Raw genomic sequence first — 21881 nt, forward strand, 5'->3', positions numbered from 1 at the left:
TGAAGCGCATCCTGTTTTTGCTAGCCCACCCCTGTAACCTATCCAGGTCTTGCTGCAGTCTTTCCCTCCCTACTAGCATGCTCACCTCACCCCAAACTTTGGTAGCATCAGCAAATTTAAACAGGTTGCATTTCACCCCGTTGTCCAAATCGTTGATAAAGAAATTGAACAGTGCGGGCCCAAGGACCGAGCCCTGGGGGACTCCGCTGCCCACTTCTTCCCAGGTCGAATATGACCCGTCCACCACCACTCTCTGAGTACGACCCTTCAGCCAATCTGCAATCCATCTGACTGTGTAGGCATCAGTGCCACAGTTGCTTAGTTTTTCAATGAGAATGGGGTGAGAGACCATGTCAAAGGCCTTGCTGAAGTCCAGAAAGACTACATCCACGGCAGCACCTGCATCCAAGGCTTTTGTGACCTGACCATAAAAGGCAATCTGGTTAGTAAGACTGATGGGCCTATAATTGCCTGGATCCTTCCTCCTCCCTTTTTTAAAGATGGGGACCACATTGGATATCTTCCAATCATCTGGCACCTGGCCTGAGCACTACGAGCGCTCGCAAAGCCATGCCAAGGGCCCTGGAATTAACCCCTGCTAGCTCCCTCAACATCCTGGGGAGGAGAGCATCTGGACCCGCTGATTTGAACACGTCCAGCCCCTCCAGAAGCTCTCTAACCCAGTCCTCCCCAACCTGAGGTCTGGAGGCATTCCCCTCGAGTCCGTCTTGCATCACGGTGGGGAAGTCCCGGTGCCTGCCCAAGAAAATGGCCCCCCTACAGGCCCAAGCAAAGGATGTATACTCCTCTTTGGAGATAGCACCCCCCTTCCACCGGTTGTATGCCACCTTTTTGGCAATCAGGCGTTCCCATACACCCTTGGTGAGCCAGGGGGGCTTTTGGGCACTCCTGCACCCCTTGCTTCTTGTTGGGATGGTCACCCCTTGGGCCCGGAGTATCGTCTCCTGAAGTAACGACCACTCGTCTTGGGCACTGAGCTCCCCTGCTCTCGAGAACCCCAATGCCTCTCACACTAATCTCAACTTGTTGAAGTTGGCCCTCTTGAAGTCCAGGGCTACTGCCTTGCTGCAGGCCCTTTGACACCCTGCGCTGGATGGTGAATTCCAACAATGATTGCTATCACCCAGGTGGTCAAGGACCTGGAGGCCACTCACCAGGTCGTCACCTGTGGCCAGGACCAGGTCCAACAGGGCATTTTCTCTGGTGGGACTGTGCACCTCCTGAATTAAGTGGAGGTCCTGTATCTCAGCCAGGAACCTTCTGGAAAAGTCCGACCTGGCTGACTGTTTCTCCCAGCAGATGTCCGGTTAATTTAAATCTACCCATGACAACTACATCCCTTGCCTTAAGTGCCTCTGCAAGCTGGCCCAAAAATTCCTGGTCTAGCTCCTCCCCTTGGTTGGGGGGTCTGTAGTAGACCCCCACCATTAGATCCCTCTCCCCACGGCCCCCTTGTATCTTGACCCAGAGCACTTCCACTTGCCCCTCTGACCCCATTTTGCTGGCAGAGGATGTGTATTGCTCCTTGACATAGAGTGCCACACCCCCACCTTTCCTTCCTTCTCAATCCCGCCTATAAAGCCTGTAGCCCCTAATGCTAACTGTCCAGTCGTGGGATGAATTCTACCACCTTTCTGTAAGCCCTATTATATCTGGGTCTGAGCTGGCTATTCTGAGGGCAAGTTCCTCCTGTTTATTCCCCATCCTACTAGCATTGGTATATAGGCATTTAAGGCCCTGCCTAGCTGTGTGTGCCACCCCCCAATTTGGGAGACTGTTTGGACACCTGTTTCTTACCTGGGCACTCCTTGCATTTGTCACCTGTCTTGCTCGGGCGGTGTCTCCTCATCTTCCTGTGACCCCCTCCCCCTCCTCCGGCACCGCTTAGTTTAAAGCTTGCCGTCTGAGATCAGCCAACCTGGAAGAGAAGATATGCTTGCCTTTAGGAGAGAGGTGAAGCCCATCCCACCCCAGCAGGTCCCCCACCCGAAAGCATGGGTCATTATCAAGGAACCCAAGGCCTGCTTGGCGACACCAACTGCGTAAGCACCGGTTGACCTTGCCAACGCAGGCCTTGTGTCGCCGTCCCCGCCTACTCACCAGACGAAGAGAGGAGAATACCACCTGTGCCCCCGTCTCCTTAAGCTTGTGAAATCCTTCATAATGCGGTCAGAGTTGCCCCTGGCTGCGTCATTCATCCCCACGTGGATGACAACCATGGGGTACTGGTCTGCAGGTCGGATGTAGGCCAGGATCCTCTCCATGATGTCTCTAACCTGAGCCCCAGGCATGAAGCAGACCTCCCGCATCATGGGGTCAGGCTGACAGATAGGACCTTCCAGTCCTTGTAGGGTGGAGTCTCCGATGATGAGGAGCCAGCGTTTCTTCCTGCTGGTGTTCGCTCTTTTCCCATTCTTTACCATGTGGGGAGTGGCATCGTCCCCGCTGGAGACAATTTCACTGTCTTTCTCCATCACAGCTACCAGGGCATCGAACCTGTTCCCTAGGGGAACCTGGGGGGCTTCCACCACTCTAGGCCTAGCAGCCTTGGATTTGGACACCTTCTGCCACTCCTGTGTTGGATGCGTCTCCTGTGGGGGCTGTACAGTGGGCGAGCAGGCCTGCAGAGAACATAAATAGCCATCAATTTCATCCTCTGCATCCCTGATCCCCCTCAGCCTGGTCACCTCAGCCTGGAGCTCCCTCACCTGCTCCTCCAGGGCCCTAAGTCAAGTACAGGAGGGGCAGGCAAGGGGACCACCAGGCCCCAGACCCCCAGAACCTCACCGAGCCCCCCCCCCGACAGGGGGGCAAGGGGCCACCGATTCAGCCATGAGCTCCGTCTGGGTGGAGGCCTCAGCCCGTGGCAGGCGGCTGTGCCGGGGCGGGGCCCCTGGAAGCTGCCCTCCGCATCTGCACCATGTCTGCAGAGCTGTGCCTGCTGCTTTTGCTCACTGGAGGTGCCGCTCTGGGCAGCTACCTCACGTCCGCCTTACGCGAACGCTGGTGCACCCTTACAGGGTGTGCCTGTTTGTGCGTGGCTCCCTGTCGGGCGAGCTAAAAGGGCTCTGGAGGGCTTCCCCTCCAGATCTGCCTCAGCTGCACTGTACCCTCTGCTCCACTTACCTTAGGGGGAAATCAGCTGTTGCTGCCCCCACTGCTGTCTCCTCTGCAGCTGCTGCCTTCGCCGCCGAGGTAAGGTGGGTACACATGTGGCACATGTGCACCCTGCTCCCTCTGCTCCTGCTTCCCAACTGCCGAGGGAATTTCAAACTGCTTCTTTTTAAAGCCTGCAGTTTGAAATTCCCACAGTTGTATCCTCAGGCAATCAGGCCTTCTGGCTAATCCGGAAGTGCTTGCTGGCGGCCCCGCCCCCTACTGACCCTCCCGCTGGGCAGGGATTACCACTCCAAGGGGCTAGTCGGAGCTGCCCCCCCGCTTGAGGGAAAGGCCCCCCTGCTGTCTGCCTGCCCACGCGCGGCTCGGGAGCGCGGCTCCCTGTCAGGTGAGCTAAAAGGGCTCTGGAGGGCTTCCCCTCCGGATCCGCCTCAGCTGCGCTGTACCCTCTGCCCCACTTACCTTAGGGGGAAATCAGCTGTTGCTGCCCCTGCCACTGTCGCCTCTGCAGCTGCTGCCTTCGCCGCCGAGGTAAGGTGAGTAAATGTGTGGCACATGTGCACCCTGTTCCCTCCGCTCCTGCTTCCCAACTGCAGGAGCAGGTTTTTTTTCTTGTTTTTTTTTTCTGAGCTGGAACTTTCCTATCCATATTGGATAATGTAGTCTATATGGGGGATTATTTTTCACACCCCTACTAAACATCTATTATGGCCACCCTCACCCTCAGACTGTTTCATTTTGTTGCATCCAGGGAGCAGCACGTATTCTTTTGTGCCAGGGGAGAAAGTAGTGTAGCTGGCAAGCAGAGTTTTAACCCTGGCTAAGCACAAACAGTCAAAAAGCCCAAGGTTGAATCGATTCAGTCTTTGCAGGTTAGTCTAAGCTGTATAGATTGAACTGGCAAGCAAGTGAACAGACTTATACTTTTGATTCTGGAAATGCAGCCACATGCCTGCAGTGTCCCACACCAGATGTCAGGGGACGCTAGAGCATGTCTCCCTGCTTGGCTGGAACAGACAGCTTGGGCCAAGGCTAACCTGCCCACCTTGGGAGGGTGGATTTGTGGGGGAGATCCAAAGCATTCTGGGGGGACCGTAGGTTAACTTGAATGTGGAGAGGATCTGGGATAGAATTTCAATAAACAAATTTAACTTAAATCAGTTAAGTCTGGTACTTCATCCAGGTTTATCTTAAACTGATTTCAGCCATTTTGAAACTGGTTTATGTGCACTGAACTTCCATTTGTTACAGATTTGACCCAGTTTCCGATCACTTATATTGGTTTATGTGTAATTTCTGTCCCTAGCCCCCGAAGATGGTGGAGCTGGACAAAGTACTGAGTTCTCATTGTATGCCAAGGAGAGTTTTCATAGCTTGGTTGTGGGAAGAATCAGCTGTTGGCCATCAGTCTTCTAGACCTTGGAATAATATTGTTAAAAGAAATATGCTCAATTCTAACAAACTGGCTGATAACAAAAATTAGCATTAAAGAAATTAATGCAATCTTGTTTTTGGTTGTCTGATTTAAACAAAGACTTCATGTTTTCTAAATGAATGTATCAAAGGGAATGTTCTCTTTCATAGAGAGGTACGCTAGAATTATGACTATAACTACAACATCTAGAAAAAATGGAGGACAAGCAGTTTTGGTTACAGCATTTTATATGTGTGCTTAGGTTGATGAACATGCAGCATGGATGAGAAAAAGGTGGGGAGAGAGATGGCTGATGATGGAAAATTGGCTTGCTGTTTAATAAGGTTATGATAACATCCTGATATCACCAATGAATTTCACAGAAATAAAAAGTTTGGGTTAAAGTGAAACTGGGGAATTAAAGTAATCAAAACAATCAAAATTATGTTTGGATTCCAGAAGTGCAGTTGGAAGAGGGATAAGGGACTATGACACGGAATGAGGGATGTAATAATTAGGAAGTAAAGGGAGATTAAATATGTTTAACTATAAATGTATGAGAGTGATGAAGCATTGCACAAATAATTTTAAAAGATTATTACTGGAGGAAGCTTGTTGTGGGAAATACTTTTGGCATGCCTTGTAACCAGAATATAGTTTTCATCTTTACAAGGCAAGAGATTAGGGAAGATAAAAATATAGATTACATTAATATTCTAAGGAAGAAATGTAATGTAAAAGGCTGAATGTAAAAAAGAAAGGGGAACGGAAAGTAGGTGATGGTGTGTAGGTTTTCAGCTAAAATAACTTTCATAGTGAAAGTCCCTTGATGAAGAAGTTTGACAAAGGTGCTTCCTGTTCTTGAATCTGCAAAACAGAAGCTCTGACACATATAGGGGACTGCAGACCAAAACACAGGTGGATATTGTTGTGTGTTTTCCAATTTAATATGCAAAGAACAACTGGAAAGGTAATTGGAATTTTTTGTTTTTCCTTATCCAATTTCCTCTATCTATTGTTAGGGTGAGCACTGGTCTGCTGAAAGATAATGCAGGAGAAGTTTGCCTCAATATGTGTGAAAATTCTTTTGTTCCTCTGTCAATGCCTAATTTACCTCTCAGCTGCTACTGTCATCTCCTGTTATAAATAATGAATCACAACCTGAGTTTTAAATTGTGTTTTAAAAAATGCAGCTCTTACCTTTTTTCTGTTTGGCCCTCATTTTTGGTGTTGGCAGGTAGAGAGATTTGGAAACCAAGTAGAGGTGCTAATTTGTACTCTCCAAATACAGGTTAGGAAGAAGCGGAGGTCTGTGGTGGTCTGAAGTAGGCAGGAGATGTAGATAGAATAATTTTTAAATTATATCATATGGTTGTTCTATGAAAAGCTTGGGCTGTATCTTCTAAAGTTAGAACATTTCAAGGTAACACAGGTGATGTGTCCAATGATTTTCTTATTTTGTTGAAGCAATATCTAGGAAACAGGCATGAATTAAAAGTAATAATAGAAAAGCTTCATTTCTACTATACTTGTCTCTCCAGTACAGAACTATACTTGAAATTGCAGCAGCAGCTGAAACAGTTAGATTTTGCTGATAGCAAATGGAGATGTAGTAAGCAGGAAATTGTGGTGCAAAACCATGCTTGCTGAATTTAATTTGAAAAGATTACTGTATGTGGGTTTTGTTGTTGCAGTGCTAGTAAGCTGCATGCTACATATGACAACTTTCATCCTACTAGTTCTCCAGCGCAAGGGACAGAAATTCAAAAAGCCTGAGTCTGAATTGATTCAATCTTGGCAGGTCAGTTTAACCTGGGTAGGATGAACTGTTTTGCAACTGCATGGACATCCCAGACATGCAGGCACATGCCTGCAGTGGCTCAGATTAGAAGCCAGTGGTGCTAGAGCAGCCCTCCCTTCTATAACACAGCACTGAGTGGGGGGGGAGGGTGCAGGGCACTGATTAGCCCAGCAGGGAATTGATAACAGTACTTATCACCCCTAACTCAATATTTATCACCCCATTAAGAAAACAGCAGAGGGATATTACCAGCTACCTGTTGATTTTCCTGGTTGATTCAGCAAGGATCCTAGCCAGCATGTGGTCTGCTAGCTAATAAACAGCTACCTTCTCAGCAAGGCAGAAGAGAGGAGGGAATTCCTGCTTCTCAGGGAGAGGGAGTGGGGGAGCAGCCTGCAGTCTCTGCTGGAGCTGCAGCCAGGGAGCAGAGGGGAGAGGCCAGCCCTGGTGTGGAACAGAGAGCCCCGCCCAGCCCACACAGCATGCTGGGATGCTGGGAGAGACTGTTTCAACTTAAACCAGAAAGGGGTCTGGGGCAGACATCGCATAAACTGGTTTGTGCCAAATTAGTTAAATCTGATACTACATTCAACCAGGTTTATCTCAAACCAGTTTCAGCCATTTTCAAACTGGTTTATGTACATTGAACATCTGTTCTGTTACAGGTTTAAACCAGTTTCTGACCGCTTAAACTGGTTTATGTATAATGTCTGTCCCTAGCCCAGGTGAATTGCAAATGCGGTTAGCGGCTTTAAGGACCTTGTATTTGCAACCCAGCTGCAAGCATGACTACCATTGCTTAAAGTGGCCATACAAAGCAAGGTTTTACAGTCAGCAAAGCAGAGGGCTGGAGGCTTTGCATAACCATAACTGAACTGTTGTTTGACCTCAGAACAGCTTCCAAACACTATTGACTCTCCCATGTAAGAACAGCAAGTAAGGCTTGAAGTACAACAAGTAGGTCATTGAAATCCTAAGTGTGTTGTTTTTGCTGAATCGCAGATATACTCTGGAACTTAAAGAGAATATCTTATTTCTCTCCCTCATATCTTAAAATATCCTCACTGTTTTTACCTACTTCTTCAGGTTGCTGCTTGAAGGCAGTTAAATTCTCTACCATTTGTCCATTACCTCTGTGTTACTGTGTTTTTAGTTTTTACTCCTATAGTAATTATATACAAACCTTGTAGAATTAATTGCTGCCCACAAAGTTCTGAATAGCAGTAGTGATACAGCCCACGGCCTTGCTAATTTTGCTCAGTAGCTATTCTGAAAGCACTGAATCTGTCTGCAACTGAAATATTTTTCACTTATTTGACCCTTGTGCTCTTTGAAGATTTTTTTTTTATGTTCTTGGTGGAATGTTTCCATTAAATATTGTTGCATTCTGATAAATTTTCTAGTAGGAAAACTCATTAAATATTCATTCTTGAGAGGCATTAGGCCTCAGTGTCTTTCAGCAGCAACTTAAGCAATGGGAATAAAAGTCTAGCTCTTTAACCTAGTAGTCCTCTACCAGGATCAGGGTGCTATGCAGTATTAGCACTGTTAGATAAGCAAAAACTGACACAAGATTTGCAAAATCAATCCAACAAGATTAATTTAGAGGTTTCAAGTAGGAATCCAGAGTACTAAAAATATTCTGACCTGTTGTGGCCTTTCTGAGAAAATTTGCTGTTTTTTCTGTAGTGAAAAAAAGAGTGATAGCTAAAGCTGGCATTTTCTGAGAAGCTCTGTTTTAACCTTGGGGTCGTCACACCAGGAACAGATCATTGAGTTTGGTACCATTGGGACAGAATGAAAAGGAGGTTAAAATGTGAAAAAAATCTTTCCTCGTTGACATTTAATGTGAAAATATGTCTCATTTTGGATCTTTTGTTACCTTTTCCCTTAATAACAATGAGGGCACAATGGAAGAAAAGCACTGGGTGCTTGATTGTGTTATTTGTTGTTATAGTGATTTGTGGGTGGAGAAGAACAAACCAGGCAAGGCTTAAAAGGTACGTGCACAGAAAGCTAAATAGTCTTGAGCCAGTCAGTGGTCTCTGAGTCAGCAATGTTCAGCCTAAGAACCTCCAGGAATCACAAAAAAACCAACCATCCATGGTATATGTGCAGCATCATCCACATCGCTATAGGTGTGACATGGACTGTCCCAGATGCCCTCGGCCATCATTGCACAACACACCTCACCACACCTGACCCTATGTACTGGCTTCAGGGGCATTAAAGGAGCCAAAAGTTCAGTAGCTGTTCATCCAGCATGGTAGTCCTGTGGGACTTTCTGGTAGTGGCAGAGGTTACCTCATTCTCCTTGCTACATGTGCAGTATTGTCTGGATAGGATATTTCTATGCAAGTAATCAATGGTGCAATGAGTAAAAAGGGGCCTTTTAAATAAGGCTGTAGTTTATTTGCTCAGATATACTATAAGCAGTAACCCTTTCCTCCGCCCAGTTATGAACAATACTATTAAATGCACAGGCTTCTAATGCTCCCTATCAGCGGTTACATAGTATCTGTTATATTTTTGTACATTAAAAGTGGTAACACAATACTAATATGGCATACCAATATAATTAAATACATTGTTGACTGAGGCGATAGTTCAATGTACATAATAGAAATAACCTTATTAATCAGTCTTTTTCAGTTTATCCCCCTCTGCACCGTCTCCTTTGCTGAGTGGAGCATTTCAATGTTAAAATATATTGGATTGTATAAAGAAATAAAACTACAACTGTTATTTAAATTGCAAATACTAAGGACTCCAAATTTGCATTTTTATATAGTCGGAGAGAAATTTTAAAATGTTTAGCTTCTGTGTTTTCCTGCCTGAGGCTCCTAGCCAGGAGGAGGACAGGAGGAAATAACAGGAGAATTCACTGGTTAGAGGTTGTATTTTCCAGATAGTGGAATTATGCTTCTCTGGAGGGGGCTTTCCCTGCATCACAGATTATTTTGGGCAGTCCCTTTTATCTGAATTGTGGTAGTGTAATGTAACTGAATAGAATATGTGAGATCAGTGTATTTGGCTGACAAACTCTGGCGATCATCCAGTCCAACACTTGGGATTGGCAGGACTAGAAATTCAGGAAATTCCCCCCACTCCTCTCCCAGTGCAGTTCTGACAGGTTGCAAGGCAAAGTCGTTTCCATCAAGGTGCCAGGATATTCCAATTCTCTCCCTCTTGGTAAATGTTTGAGTTCATTTCTGGTTTTTCTCCAAGCTTTAAATGTTGTTATTTCCTCTTCAGCTTGTTTGTGTGGGTGGAAAGGTTGGATATTTCTGTATTTTGGATTGGGCTATTTTCATGCTGGTTCCAGCAAGTGTTTTTACTATTAAGACATGTTGCTGTGAAAATCCTTGGCTTCTGCTAATTTTTAAAAGATAATTAGAAGTGTTAAGATGCAAACGTCTCTGTTTTACAAAGGCCATAGTGCAGTCCTCTCTCATTTCTTGTCCTGTATAAGTAGTTATAATTTTTGAGACCCAATAACAGTATGTGTAGTGGAAGTCATAAACTCATGGTAGCAAAGAATAGAAAAAAAACTAGTTTGACATTTTACCCATCTCCTGCCTATGTAGGAGAGTTCCCTGTTGTTTCACGAAAGGCAAGCTGGATTTTTGTAAACAATAAACTGCACTACAGAATAATTTGATATAGCTGGAGCCATGAAACCTGTCCAAGTAGTTTTACTTCAAAGGGGAGTGCGTTTTGCAGCTTTCATCCTCAACATAATGAAAGCCAGATTCAGATGTTCAAAAAGCCTGAGGAGGAATCAGTACACAGGTTTCTGTAAGTAGCCTAGTTTAGATTGGTAGCAAAGAAAACACGTTTTCCCTGGTGGGGGGAGGGCAGCACTCAGACTGCACTGGCTGAGGCCAGCAGGTTGGGGGTGCTCCTGCACACCTCCCAGTGACCTTGTGTCTGGGTTGTTGGAGACTGCCAAATGCCCAGGTCACCTCAATTGGCTGCTGGGTACAGGCAAATATGCTCCCAATCACCCCTCTCCCCCCATATCTCCCCATCCTAGTACTCTGGGACCCTGTAGCTATATACCAAAAAATCCTTGCAGCACCCCAGGTACCCATGGCCAGTATACCTGTGGGCAGTGGCTGAGCCGCAGAGGTCACAGGATTGCCTCTGTGCAGACACAGTCCTGCTGTTCTGCCCTCAGCCACCCTGACCCTCCAGAACCTCCAGGCTGGGGTCTGGGTGGCAGGGTGCCTGGCTCTGCCACTGAGATGTGGTGTGCGGGAGTCAGGGTCAGGTTTCATGAGGCTGTGCCCAAGCATGGGGGCATCGGGTTCTCTGGCTGGGTGTGTGGCCAGGGTTAGGCTCTGTGGGGCTGTGCCTTAGCACGAGGTTTCTTCTTTGGTGTCAGGTGTGCATGCTTTGTGACAGGTTGCAGAGCCATGGCCCAGGGACATGGGTGCCCAAGTCCCAGGGCTTATGCAGGGGACATGAAGCCTCTACCCCTCCCCCCCAGCTGCCTTCCTGCAGCTGACAGCTGGCCAAGGCAGGAGGTGGGGTTAGGAAGAGGGTCTGTGCTGGCTCAGCTCTGGGAGAGCTCAGGGATGGGGCCTGCTGGGTGTCCTCGACCAGGGCAGCCATGTGCTGGCCAAGTGCTAGTGCACCTTCCTGAAAGGGAGAACCACAGAAGAGCCTGGGATTTCATGAATTTCATAGACATTAGGGCTGGAAGGGACCTTGGAAGATCTTCGAGTCCAGTCCCCTGCCCTAGGGGCAGGAAGTCAGCAGGATCCCAGCAAGATAAACATCCCAATGTCTCTTGAAGGTGTTCAAAGTAGATGCTTGAACCACCTCCGATGGCAGGCTATTCCAGACCCTCGGGGCTCGGACAGTAAAGAACTTCTTCCTTACGTCCAGCCTGAAACGGTCTCACAGTAGTTTATAACCATTCAACCTCATCATCCCTTGGGGCGCTCTGGTGAACAATTGTTCCCCCAGATCCTGGTGAACATGCCTTATAAACTTACAGGCAGCCACCAGATCACCCCTGAGCCTGCGCTTTTACAGGCTGAAGAGTCCCATTGGTCTCAGCCTCTCATCAGAAGGTCTGTTTTCCTGACCTCTTATCATGCACGTGGCTCTTCTCTGCACTCTCTCAAGCTTCTCCACATCCTTTTTGAATTGTGGAGCCCAAAACTGGATGCAGTACTCTACCTGCGGCCTCACCAAGGCCAAGTACAACGGGAGAATGATGTCCTGGGATTTGCTTGAGAAGCATCTATGGATGGAAACCAGCATTTTGCTGGCTTTACTAGCTGCAGCATCACATTGCAGGCTCATGTTCATCTTGTGGTCAATGATGACCCCCATGTCCCTTTCGTCTGTAGTGCTAGCCAGCGTAGCACTGCCAAGCCTATAAGCATGCTGTGGGTTTTTCTTCCCAAGGTGGAAAACCTTGCATTTTTCAGTGTTAAACACCATCAGGTTCTTGTCTGCCCATTTCTTGAGCCTGTCAAGATCAGCCTGGATTGCCCTCTATGAAATCTGTTTGCACTGTTATTACTGGTATTCCCTGTGCTATTCCCTGGTTGAATCCAGTTCTAACAAGGTTAAACCAATTCAAAAGAGATCAGAATGGACAAAACCAGCTCAACCAGCCAAAATCAGATGAAACTAGTTCAAACTGGGCAAAACCACTTGGAACGAATTCAGGCCTGTTAGAATCGCTCGGAACCAGGTGAAACCAGATCAGAAGAGTTCAAACCGGACAAAGGCAGGCGAAACCAGTTCAAGACCAGTTGGAACCGCTCAGAACCAGTTCAAGTTGGACAAAACCAGTTCAAAAGAGTTCAAACCAGGCAAAACTGGGTGAAACACATTGACACCAGTCAAAACCAGTAGAAACAGATTCAAACCAGGCTGACCTGGTCAAAATCATTTCAAGCTACTCAAAACCTCACAAAACCAGTTCACATCATGCAAAACCAGTTCAAACAGGGCGAAACTGGTCAAAACCAGTTCAGTGAGGAAATGAGGAATATTTGTTGTTACTGAGACAGTAAAACAAGCACCTACAAAGACAGGAATGTAAGATTTGCCGGTCAGAACCAACCAATGATTCATCTAGTCCAGTATCCTTCTTATTGCATTGGCTTTATTCTAAATGTATCTAAGGGAGATAAAACCCCAAATAATGCATCTGTCTCATTGTACAACATTGTACCAAAGAGAGAGATTGCCAACTCCATTAGGTTATTTCTGTGCCCAGAAGTAAACAGGCTGATTTTGTAGGAATGTCACATGTAGTGGAAACTAAGCAGCAATGTGCACTTTTATCCATTGTGCCTTTCACAGAAAAAAACAGCCAAAAAAGTAAAATGCAAAGGAATAAGATCATTAAAGTGTTTCAAGTTGTGCAGAAGACCTTTTGCATGCATGCTAAAAGCAATTTAATTTTTGGTAAGATTTTAGACAGCAAGTGTTTTAAGATGGTGTGAGACTGTAGGTGAGCCTTAAGTAAATATTGATGCATCAGTCTGTATGTAGGAACACTTTGATATGCATATATTTTTGTTTAAACTGTTTAATAGCCTACAGTGTCATGGGGAGCTATCCATGTAGCCCTTTGTAATAGAAGTAGGTGTGAGGAAGGTGGGGGAACCCCTGAAGATAGGCATGTAAGATGTATAAAGTGAGGTAAATGTTCTAAGAATTAGCTGGAGCCACTCTGAAGTTTGATTATACTAGAAGAAAAAGAAAATCAGCTCATGACATATTACTAATCGGGTTTCTCCCCTGTTACTTGGCTTTATACTAATTCACAAAAAAAATATATTGTATATGATTTTTGTCTCAAATATAGTAAATGGATAATGTGACAATATTTACTTTCATAACAATTAACTCACTAATTCAGGAGTCTCAAAAATACAGCTTGCAGAGCTCTATCTCCTGGCCTGCAGCACTGTTTGCCACATGCAGCATGTGCCACACAAAGCCTGTCTGACGCCAGCTGCATCTAGTATGGGGGCTGATCTGGGATGCATGCTGTATGCGACCTCTGCACTGGACTGGCCCTGTGGCTGGTTTGGAACAGCCCTGTAAATCAGCCCTGCTTGCCAGATCCAGCATGCAGGGCTAGTTTGGTGTGGGTGTGACATGCAGCGTGTGCCCAAGACTGGCCCCATATGCCACAAACTGCTGCGGTGGGCAGTGCTGGAGCCAGAACATGCTGTATGTCATGCCCACACGGCAGTAGATCTGCATGCTGCATCTGGCATGGATGGCACATCTGTGGGCCCATTTTGGAACAGCCCTAGATCTAGTATGCAGGCCTGGTACAGCACAGGCACCACATGCAGCGTGCAGGGCCAGGGCCAGCATATGCTGCATGGGGCTGGCAGCACTGCAGGCCAAATAACACTGCTCCAAGGGCTGTATCTCTAACACTGCTACCTTCCAATATCTTACCTACGATGTGTTAATGGGTAGGTTAAGCTGTACTACCAGATTTGTGATTTCTTTTTATGCTTGTAAGTAAGCATCTGTTTTTAATTTCTTTGCTTCTCTGTTGTCCATTCCTATATTGTACAGAGGAGCAAAGGAATATTATTAAAGTTGGAGACATTTAATTTTGGGTTGGTCATCTCTCATTCTCATTCTCATGTCTTTTACATCCTAGTTTCTTGTGAAATACAATTGCAAATCATAATGCTTTCTCACATAAGTGTGCTCCACACAAAAGTGTCACAGTCTGCCTTGATTAATGAGAGTTTTGTTTCAGGCCTTTGAAAAATGTGACCAATAGACTCCAACCAAATACAGTTGAGCACTCTAAACCTATTCATGGGAAGAATGTTTGTAAAATGAGTTTGCAAGCTGTTCTCTAGAGCTGACTGCGGTATGGTTGGAGGACAAGTTTCAATGTATGTTTCTGATTTGCTACAATGCAGCAAGCTTGGCAGGTGTGCCTCTGTTTCAAGAAAGTGAAGTGGTAGCTCAACATTTCCAAAACCCAAATGCTCGGCTTTAAGCAGTGAGGGCAATGTTTTCGCATGCCTCCCCCCCATCTTTTTTTTTGCAGTGGGAATTATTTTCTATCCCCAGTCTTCCTTGGATTTTACTCCATGCTCAGCTGCATAGAAAGCCCTAAATGGAACTGAACCAATGGCACACACAATTGTAATAACAGGCCTGAATGGGGAGGTTGGACCAGAACATTAAGCCAGCTCCTAGACGCTCTTTTTAGGGACTGCCAATTGTTGTGACTGGGTTTTTCCTATTAAATAAGGTCCATGGAGCTGAATTGAGGCAATGTCACATTGAGAACAAAGGGTAATGATTTGCTGCTACCACTGATTTGAACTAAGGATATACTGATAGAGGCAAATAGTCACCATTTGTTCAAGGCTAGCCCTAAGCATGTGTCAGATGTGAAATGCATGACTCCATTCTTTTCTCAGCGGCTTTGTTGTGATACAACACAGATCATGAAAGATTAGCTTGGGTGTGTACAACTGTCCATGACTGTACAGCAACAGGAGGCTTATTCAGAACATCCTTCCCTTTCTGAAACTTGGTTAACAGCTGCCATGATTTCTCCAGTTGCTGGGTGCAAGTTTCCATGAGTCTACCTCCCCCACAGAATGGCTCCACAGCTATTCTTGCCTCATTTTTCCCTATAAGGAAACTCATATACCTACACATAATCAAACCCCGTTTCCTGCCTGGACTGGTTTGAGCCATGATGCAAAATAACTTTTAAATTTTAACTTGAGTCCCTTTTGGCCCTTTCAAGCTCAAATACACTTTCCTCATTGCTGGTATAGCAGCATTTCTGCTGTGGGTGCGGGGTTCTCCACAGGCCCCTCCTAAGATTTGTTTGTTTCATAGTCCTTTCGCCTGTGGTGTGATATCCTCAGCAGGCTCTCTGCAGGTCTCTCCTGCCATGTAAATAGCCAAGCCTTAGAGGAGACTTATAAGAGGCCCTGTCCTTGAGCAACCATCATGTGGTCTGTGGTTGCTTGACACAAGCCAGAACTTTGGCCTTTGATTCTTTACTCAGTTCACCCATCTACGTGTCAAACCTTTGTGCACACAAGTGTCCTGTGAAAGTTACTAAATTAGGTCCAGGCAGAAGGTAGGCTAAGATGGCTCCTCAGAGGCAGACAAAAGTGCCAGCTTGTCCTAATTTCTGCCTGACTTCAGATCAACATAGCTAACCAACTCTCTAAATTATGCCCAGCACATTTTAGTTTGTGTAGGGTATGCCAAAATTCAGGCTATGCTTGAACCCAGTACTTAATCCCACAAGCCACTGAGTCTCCATTAAAGAATAGATTTAATTTCTTTGTGTTTTTTCCAAATTAATTACTGCATGCCAATGTTGTCGTATATTTGAATGAAAGCAATTTGATTGACAAATAATGTCTACTTCCCATTTGTTAAAAGGTAACATATTTTTAAACTTGTTCATTTGAGCTGGACTAGCACAGAGCTTCTTGACCACACTATGACTGCTAATTCAGGGAAGTCATACGTTTTGGGCTGCATGGTTCAAGCCAGTTTATTATTCATTGAAGAAATGTTACTTTTCAAGAGTAGGAAACAGGCCGTTCCAAACTTACAGTACAGTACATTACACATTTGGATGGCCAAAATCCATGTTTTAGCACAGTAGGTTTTTAAAATCTATGATATGTTACTGCAGTTTACTCTTTTACTTTATCGATTATATTTAATCCAGGGCACATGCAAATAGCATTTTCAAACACTTCTCACTAATACGTACTTGTAAAACAAGCTTCTTCAAACACTGTAAAGTAAGTTTGAGAAATATTGTTAAATGTGTCACATTACAGAGCCTAGCCAAATTATTGCTAGATGCATCTGCTTGTGCCCTGTGGTGTCCGATTCACTGGGAGTCGTGTTTATTTGTACAGTGTCAATGTTGCTGAAGAGTGGTGATGTTTTATATTTCTTCATTGCTTATCTGTCAAGTTGGTTGATAGAGTGTGACTCCCAGAGCAGATAGCAAGGAAATCAGAAAATGTAAAAAGAAGGTAAAGAAGAAATCGGATTCCTTTTTACTAAGCAAGCTTAATGGCAAAACTTTATTTTTTTTATATAGTGGCCTCCATCTTTATTGTAAATTTGGGCTACGTTGTTCTCTTTTATAGGTTGCTTTGGCAAAAGATGAAAAAAATATCTTGAATCCAAACCACTGAGTTAGTAATAATTTTCAATGGGAACATTTAAAAGTCAACTGCAGAGAAGTTGCACATATGTCTCGGTGTAGCTTTCAACATAAATGTTCTTGTTTTGCTTTTTTCCTTTTCTGACTCTTTAACTTAAACTTCAGTTGGATTTCATTAACATTCTGATTGCATGTTTGGCAGTTAGTGAAGATCCTTTAAAACAAATGGACAATTGAAACTATTTACATGCAAAGATTATTTTCTTCATTTTTTCTTATGGGTAAGAACTCTGTCCCTTCCATTTTTTTGGCTTTTTATTATAAGTCATTGTGTCCTGTTTTTGAAGGTTTCATTAACTCCTTAAGAGTTGCATACACAGGACCTGGCATCATACTAATGTCCATAATCCTGTATTGGACATCATAATCAAATTCCATAAAATGAGAGTCTTAAATTTAGAATTAAGTAGAAGTGAAGAAGCTGTTTCATTATAAATGTTTGTGTAAATATCAAGAATTACAAACAACTGTATGAAAAATACTTGAAAGAAGTACAGATTTAAAGTGTTTTATCTTGTTTTGCAAAGCTCTCTCTTGATTGAAGGCCAAATTTATTTAACTATATTTAAAATCTCTATGTTTAGGGATTGATCCTCCAAACACTTTTGCATGCTTCTGCACATGTGCAAACAATTCTATTAGAAGTCCATGGAATTATTATATGAGTGACATTACTCAAATCCATAAGTGCTTGCATCATTGTGTGCTATATTTAGTTGTCTTCTATCATTCTGGTGACGGTATTAGAGAGACTAGTTATGAGTTTTTCATTTGACTTTATGTAGTTGACGAGAATCCAGAAAGGACTACAGTTGCAGACAGCTGAATGCAAGTATTTTTATAAAGGGCTTTAGTTCCAGAGTCAGCAATTCTGTATGTTGTAATGATTCCTAAGAGTTTGTGCAGCCCATCAGGTGATTTAAAGTTCTGAGAACGAGTGTGCATACACAAATCATACTTCCCTATGAAATTCTGCTGTATCGCAGGTGAAGAAATGCATCATAAGCATAAAATAGGAGAACTTTTTAATGAGTCAGACATAAAACTAATGTGATTTTGAATAATACATCTGTTATCTTTTTTTTTAAATAGCAAATATGAGTTAAGGTATCTAATACCATTTTTAAAGCAGTTTTCATCTTCTGCCTTGCCCTGCCTTGCCTTGCCTTCTTCACAACTTTGTGATCTTTTAGATCTATGCACATAACGTGTTGGGGATAGAATAGCGACTTTAAGACTGAAAATGTCTTGAAATCTCAGGTATTTATCTTCAGAAAGGTAACACAAAAGTGAAGGCGTACTTGCTCTGGTAGATGTGCTAAAATACGCTCTGTAAATGCGATGAAAATTGCTAACCTCAAAAATATAAGTTCCTTATACTGAACATACATGTTCCTCCTGGGGGGTGCATTCAGTAATTTAGAAACAACCAATGAGATTTGCTGGAAAAAAACAGAAAGAATGCAAAAACTAGAAGTCTCAGTAGCAATAGAGTCTGCTTTCCTCTCTTTTGTGCAGTGTCAACTTTAGAAGTACTTTCATGGGTATAGCAGTACTGGTATGGTATATTGGCTAAGCTAGCTAAACCAGCAAAGTCACACTTTGTTCCAGTATAGTAAAACCAGCTACTATCAGTGAAACAAGCTTGTTCTGGTAAAAGCATCACTTTGCTGGTTAAACTGCATATACAGTAGAGGCTTCTAGTGCTACAGTTACATCAGTTGGGGATCGTGTCTCTTCACACACCACACCAACAAAATTAAGATGGCAGAAGCCTGTAATATAGATTTGGCCATAAATGAAGTTGAAATTTAAAAAAATAAACAGGTATTTGGAAAGCGAGTTATTTTTCTTCCCTTTCCTTTCTCCAAAGAATTTATGCTTGTATGTTTTTAAAGGTGCTAGTTAAGCTTAACTAGACTCAAAAATAGTTCTTGGCTTGACTTTCTTTTAACTGCCACATATTCTGGACTCTCTGAAGATGGATGAAAATTAATATCCTGATTTAATTTTCAAGTATAAGGCTTAGGTACTTTGTCATGGCAGATGTGTAAGATTCTTGTAGTAGGGTTGTGGCTGCATAGGATGGGTCTCCTTGTTTTCATGTTTTTATAAAGTGTATCCCCAGGTGAACTCCCATATGTATGGTATTTAGCTTAGGTTGTATCTGCTCTTCACCCAGTCTTGAAGACAGGTGCTTGATACCTAAAAGCTTGTCTGACATCTCCCCCAGCTATGTAGTTGGTCCAGTAAAAAATACCACTAAACAAACCTTGCTTCTCACAAGATTCTTTTGAAGTAGTGCTTAAGACAGTATGCAATGTGTGGGCCATGCCTGGGCACAATCATTTTCCTCAAACTAGACTACTAGTTTTAACATTACTTTTAAATTTAATCCACCAACAGATTAAATGGAAAGGAATTAATTATTTTCTTATGGACTTTCATTGGCTATGTAGATGTGAGGCTATATAATATATCTAGGAAAGCTTTTTGGAAAATTAATCTCTGATAAGCCTGTGGTACAGGCTAGACAGGCATGGAATACAGCTAGCATACCGCACAGCACTGTTTAAAGTGTTGATGAAACATTTCCATGCACTACAGAGACCACAGCTATGCTAGGGCAAGCTAAGCTCGTGCACAAAGAGACACATGGCTTGCAGCTTCTCTGTACATAACAACTGCACCTAGCAGAGAGAAGGAAACATTGCGTAAATGCTTTTTGTAGCTTAAATGCCAACCCCCGTCCCCCAAACAACACACACTTGTGAAGTGGAGGGGGAGACTGAAGGAAGAATGGGTGACTAAAAGTAATATAAAGGAACTGTGCAAGGGAAGAGAAACAGGAGAGAGGAACAGAATATGGAATAAGTAGGAGAAGCCAGATGCCGTAAGAGGGCACAGGAGAAACAAAAACATATTATCAAGTAATAAATATGGATGTGTATTTGCAGCAAAGCTGGAAAAACAGCAACCTCATAGCTTCCAGCTAATACAAAAGAACAAGGTGGCATTCCTCTCTTGATCTTCAGCAGTTCCTGCTCATGGACTACAGATTACCTTTTCTCCTTCTTCACAAGATTTATCTTGCAAAGACTTTCTCCAAAGTTGCAGGACATAATATTATTACAAATAATTTCCTTCGTATAATAGTTTCATAGTTTCTGAGGTCGGAAGGGACCTGAGTAGATCATCTAGTTTGACCCCCCGCCATGGCAGGAAAAGGTACTGGGGTCAAACGACCCCAGCAAGGTGTACATCTAACCTCCTCTTAAACACCCCCAGGGTAGGAGCCAGCACCACTTCTCTTGCTTTTGACCCCCTTGTCCAAGTCACTGATGAAGACGTTGAACAGTGCGGGCCCGAGGACCGAGCCCTGGGGGCCCCCCCTGCCCAAATCCCTCCAGGCCGAAAATGACCCATCCACTACCATTCTCTGGGTGTGGCCCTCCAGCCAGTTGGTGACCCAATTGACTGTGTAGGTATCGACACCACAGTCCCCCAGTTTCTTAATGAGAACGGGGTGAGAGACAATGTCGAAGGCCTTCCGAAAGTCCAGGAAGACTATGTCCACTGCTACCCCTGCATCTAATGATTTGGTGATCTGATCATAGAAGGCCACCAGGTTGGTCTGACAGGGCCTGCCACTGATGAACCCGTGTTGGTTTCCCCTAAGCATGACCTCCCCTGCTGGCCCCTCGTGGATATGCGTCAGAATAATTTTTTCAAAAAGCTTGCCCAGGATCGAGGTAAGACTAACTGGCCTATAGTTTCCCGGGTCCTCCTTCTTCCCCTTTTTGAAGATGGGAACCACTTTGGCCCTCTTCCAGTCCTCTGGCACCACACCAGAGCACCATGAGTGCTCGTAAAGCTGTGCCCGGGGTCCTGCAATTACCTCAGCCAATTCCTCTAGTACTCTAGGGTGGAGATCGTCTGGACCGGCTGACTTGAATACATCCAGCCTCTCCAGAAGTTCCCTAACTATTTCCTCGCTAACGCTCAGCCTAGGTGCACCTCCCCTGGGGCTTGAGGGGGGGGCAAGCGGGCGGGGGGGTGACTGTTCTGGTCCCTGCTTAGGAAAATGGAGGCAAAGAAATCGTTAAATATGTTGGCTTTTGTCATCTGGTGTGACAACCAAATTCCCTACATGTCCCGCAGGGGCCCCACATTACCCAGAACCTTCTTTTTACCCCCTATATATTTAAAGAAGGACTTCTTATTGTCCTTAATCTGGGAAGCTAATCCCAGTTCCAGCTTTGCCTTGGCCTTCCTGACTGCTCCCCTACATCCCTGAGCAACTGCAGTATAGTCATCCCTGGTGATGGCCCCTCCTTTCCATTGGGTGTACGCCCCCCTTTTAGCTAGGAGACATTCCCAGATGCTTTTGGTGAGCCATGGGGGCTTGTGTGCCCTCCTGCTCCCTTTGATCTGCATTGGGATTACCTCCCTTTGGGCTTGGAGGATCATCTCCTTATGGAGCGACCACTCTCCTTGGACACCTGGTTCCAGGTTATAATAGGTTGTGGTACAGTGGTGTTCAGGCTTATTTCTCGAATAGGTTAGTATGGCCAGGATGCTGAAGATCTTGTTTTTGACAGGAGTGGTCATTCTGGTGTTCAGGAATCATTCAGAGCTAAGGAGGTCTGACAGATGCCTGCTGCAGTTAGAACATGTCCTGAGCTTTAACTGCCCAGCACTGTATAATCTGAGCCTTGGTATCACAAGGCAGCCTGTTGTAACTGGATCATGCCAATGCCTCATGCAGGTTTCATAGATTTCATAGACATTAGGGCTGGAAGGGACCTTGGAAGATCATCGAGTCCAGCCCCTGCCCAAAGGGCAGGAAGTCAGTTGGGGTCATAGGAGCTGAGCAAGATAAGCATCCGGTTTGCTCTTGAATGTGTTCAATATAGGTGCTTGAACCACCTCCGATGGCAGGCTGTTCCAGACCTTGGGGCTTGGACAGTAAATAAATTCTTCCTTATGTCCAGCCTGAAATGGTCTCGTAGTAGTTTATGACCGTTTGACCTCGTCATCCCTTGGGGCACTCTGGTGAACAACTGTTCCCCCAGATCCTGGTGGTCACCCCTGAGCCTGCGCTTTTCCAGGCTAAAGAGCCCCATGGCTCTCAGCGTGTCGTCTTAAGGTCTGTTTTCCTGACCTCTGATTATGCACGTGGGTCTTCTCTGGACTCTCTCAAGCTTTTCCACATTGTTTTTGAATTGAGGAGCCCAAAACTGGACACAGTACTCCAGCTGCGGCCTCACCAAGGCCGAGTACAAGGGGAGAATGAC

General features: G+C 44.7%; 1 protein-coding gene and 1 long non-coding RNA gene across 5 annotated transcripts in view; one reads left to right on the top strand and one right to left on the bottom strand.

Moving 5' to 3' along the window:
* SH3KBP1 (SH3 domain containing kinase binding protein 1) overlaps positions 1-21881 on the top strand; it is a 359726-nt gene that overhangs the window by 39735 nt on the left and 298110 nt on the right. The gene's annotated exons all lie outside the window — the stretch shown is intronic.
* The window catches only part of LOC109305994, a 13812-nt gene continuing 2778 nt past the window's right edge, over positions 10848-21881 (bottom strand). Inside the window, exons 2-3 of the long non-coding RNA XR_002099803.1 lie at positions 14776-14781; positions 10848-10859 (exon numbers count right to left, since the gene is read on the bottom strand). This is a non-coding gene — a long non-coding RNA (uncharacterized LOC109305994). The remainder of the gene's footprint in view (positions 10860-14775; positions 14782-21881) is intronic.

This window comes from Crocodylus porosus, unplaced genomic scaffold (genome assembly GCF_001723895.1).
Source record: "Crocodylus porosus isolate Cpor-Errol unplaced genomic scaffold, CroPor_comp1, whole genome shotgun sequence".
Lineage (NCBI taxonomy): Eukaryota > Metazoa > Chordata > Crocodylia > Crocodylidae > Crocodylus > Crocodylus porosus.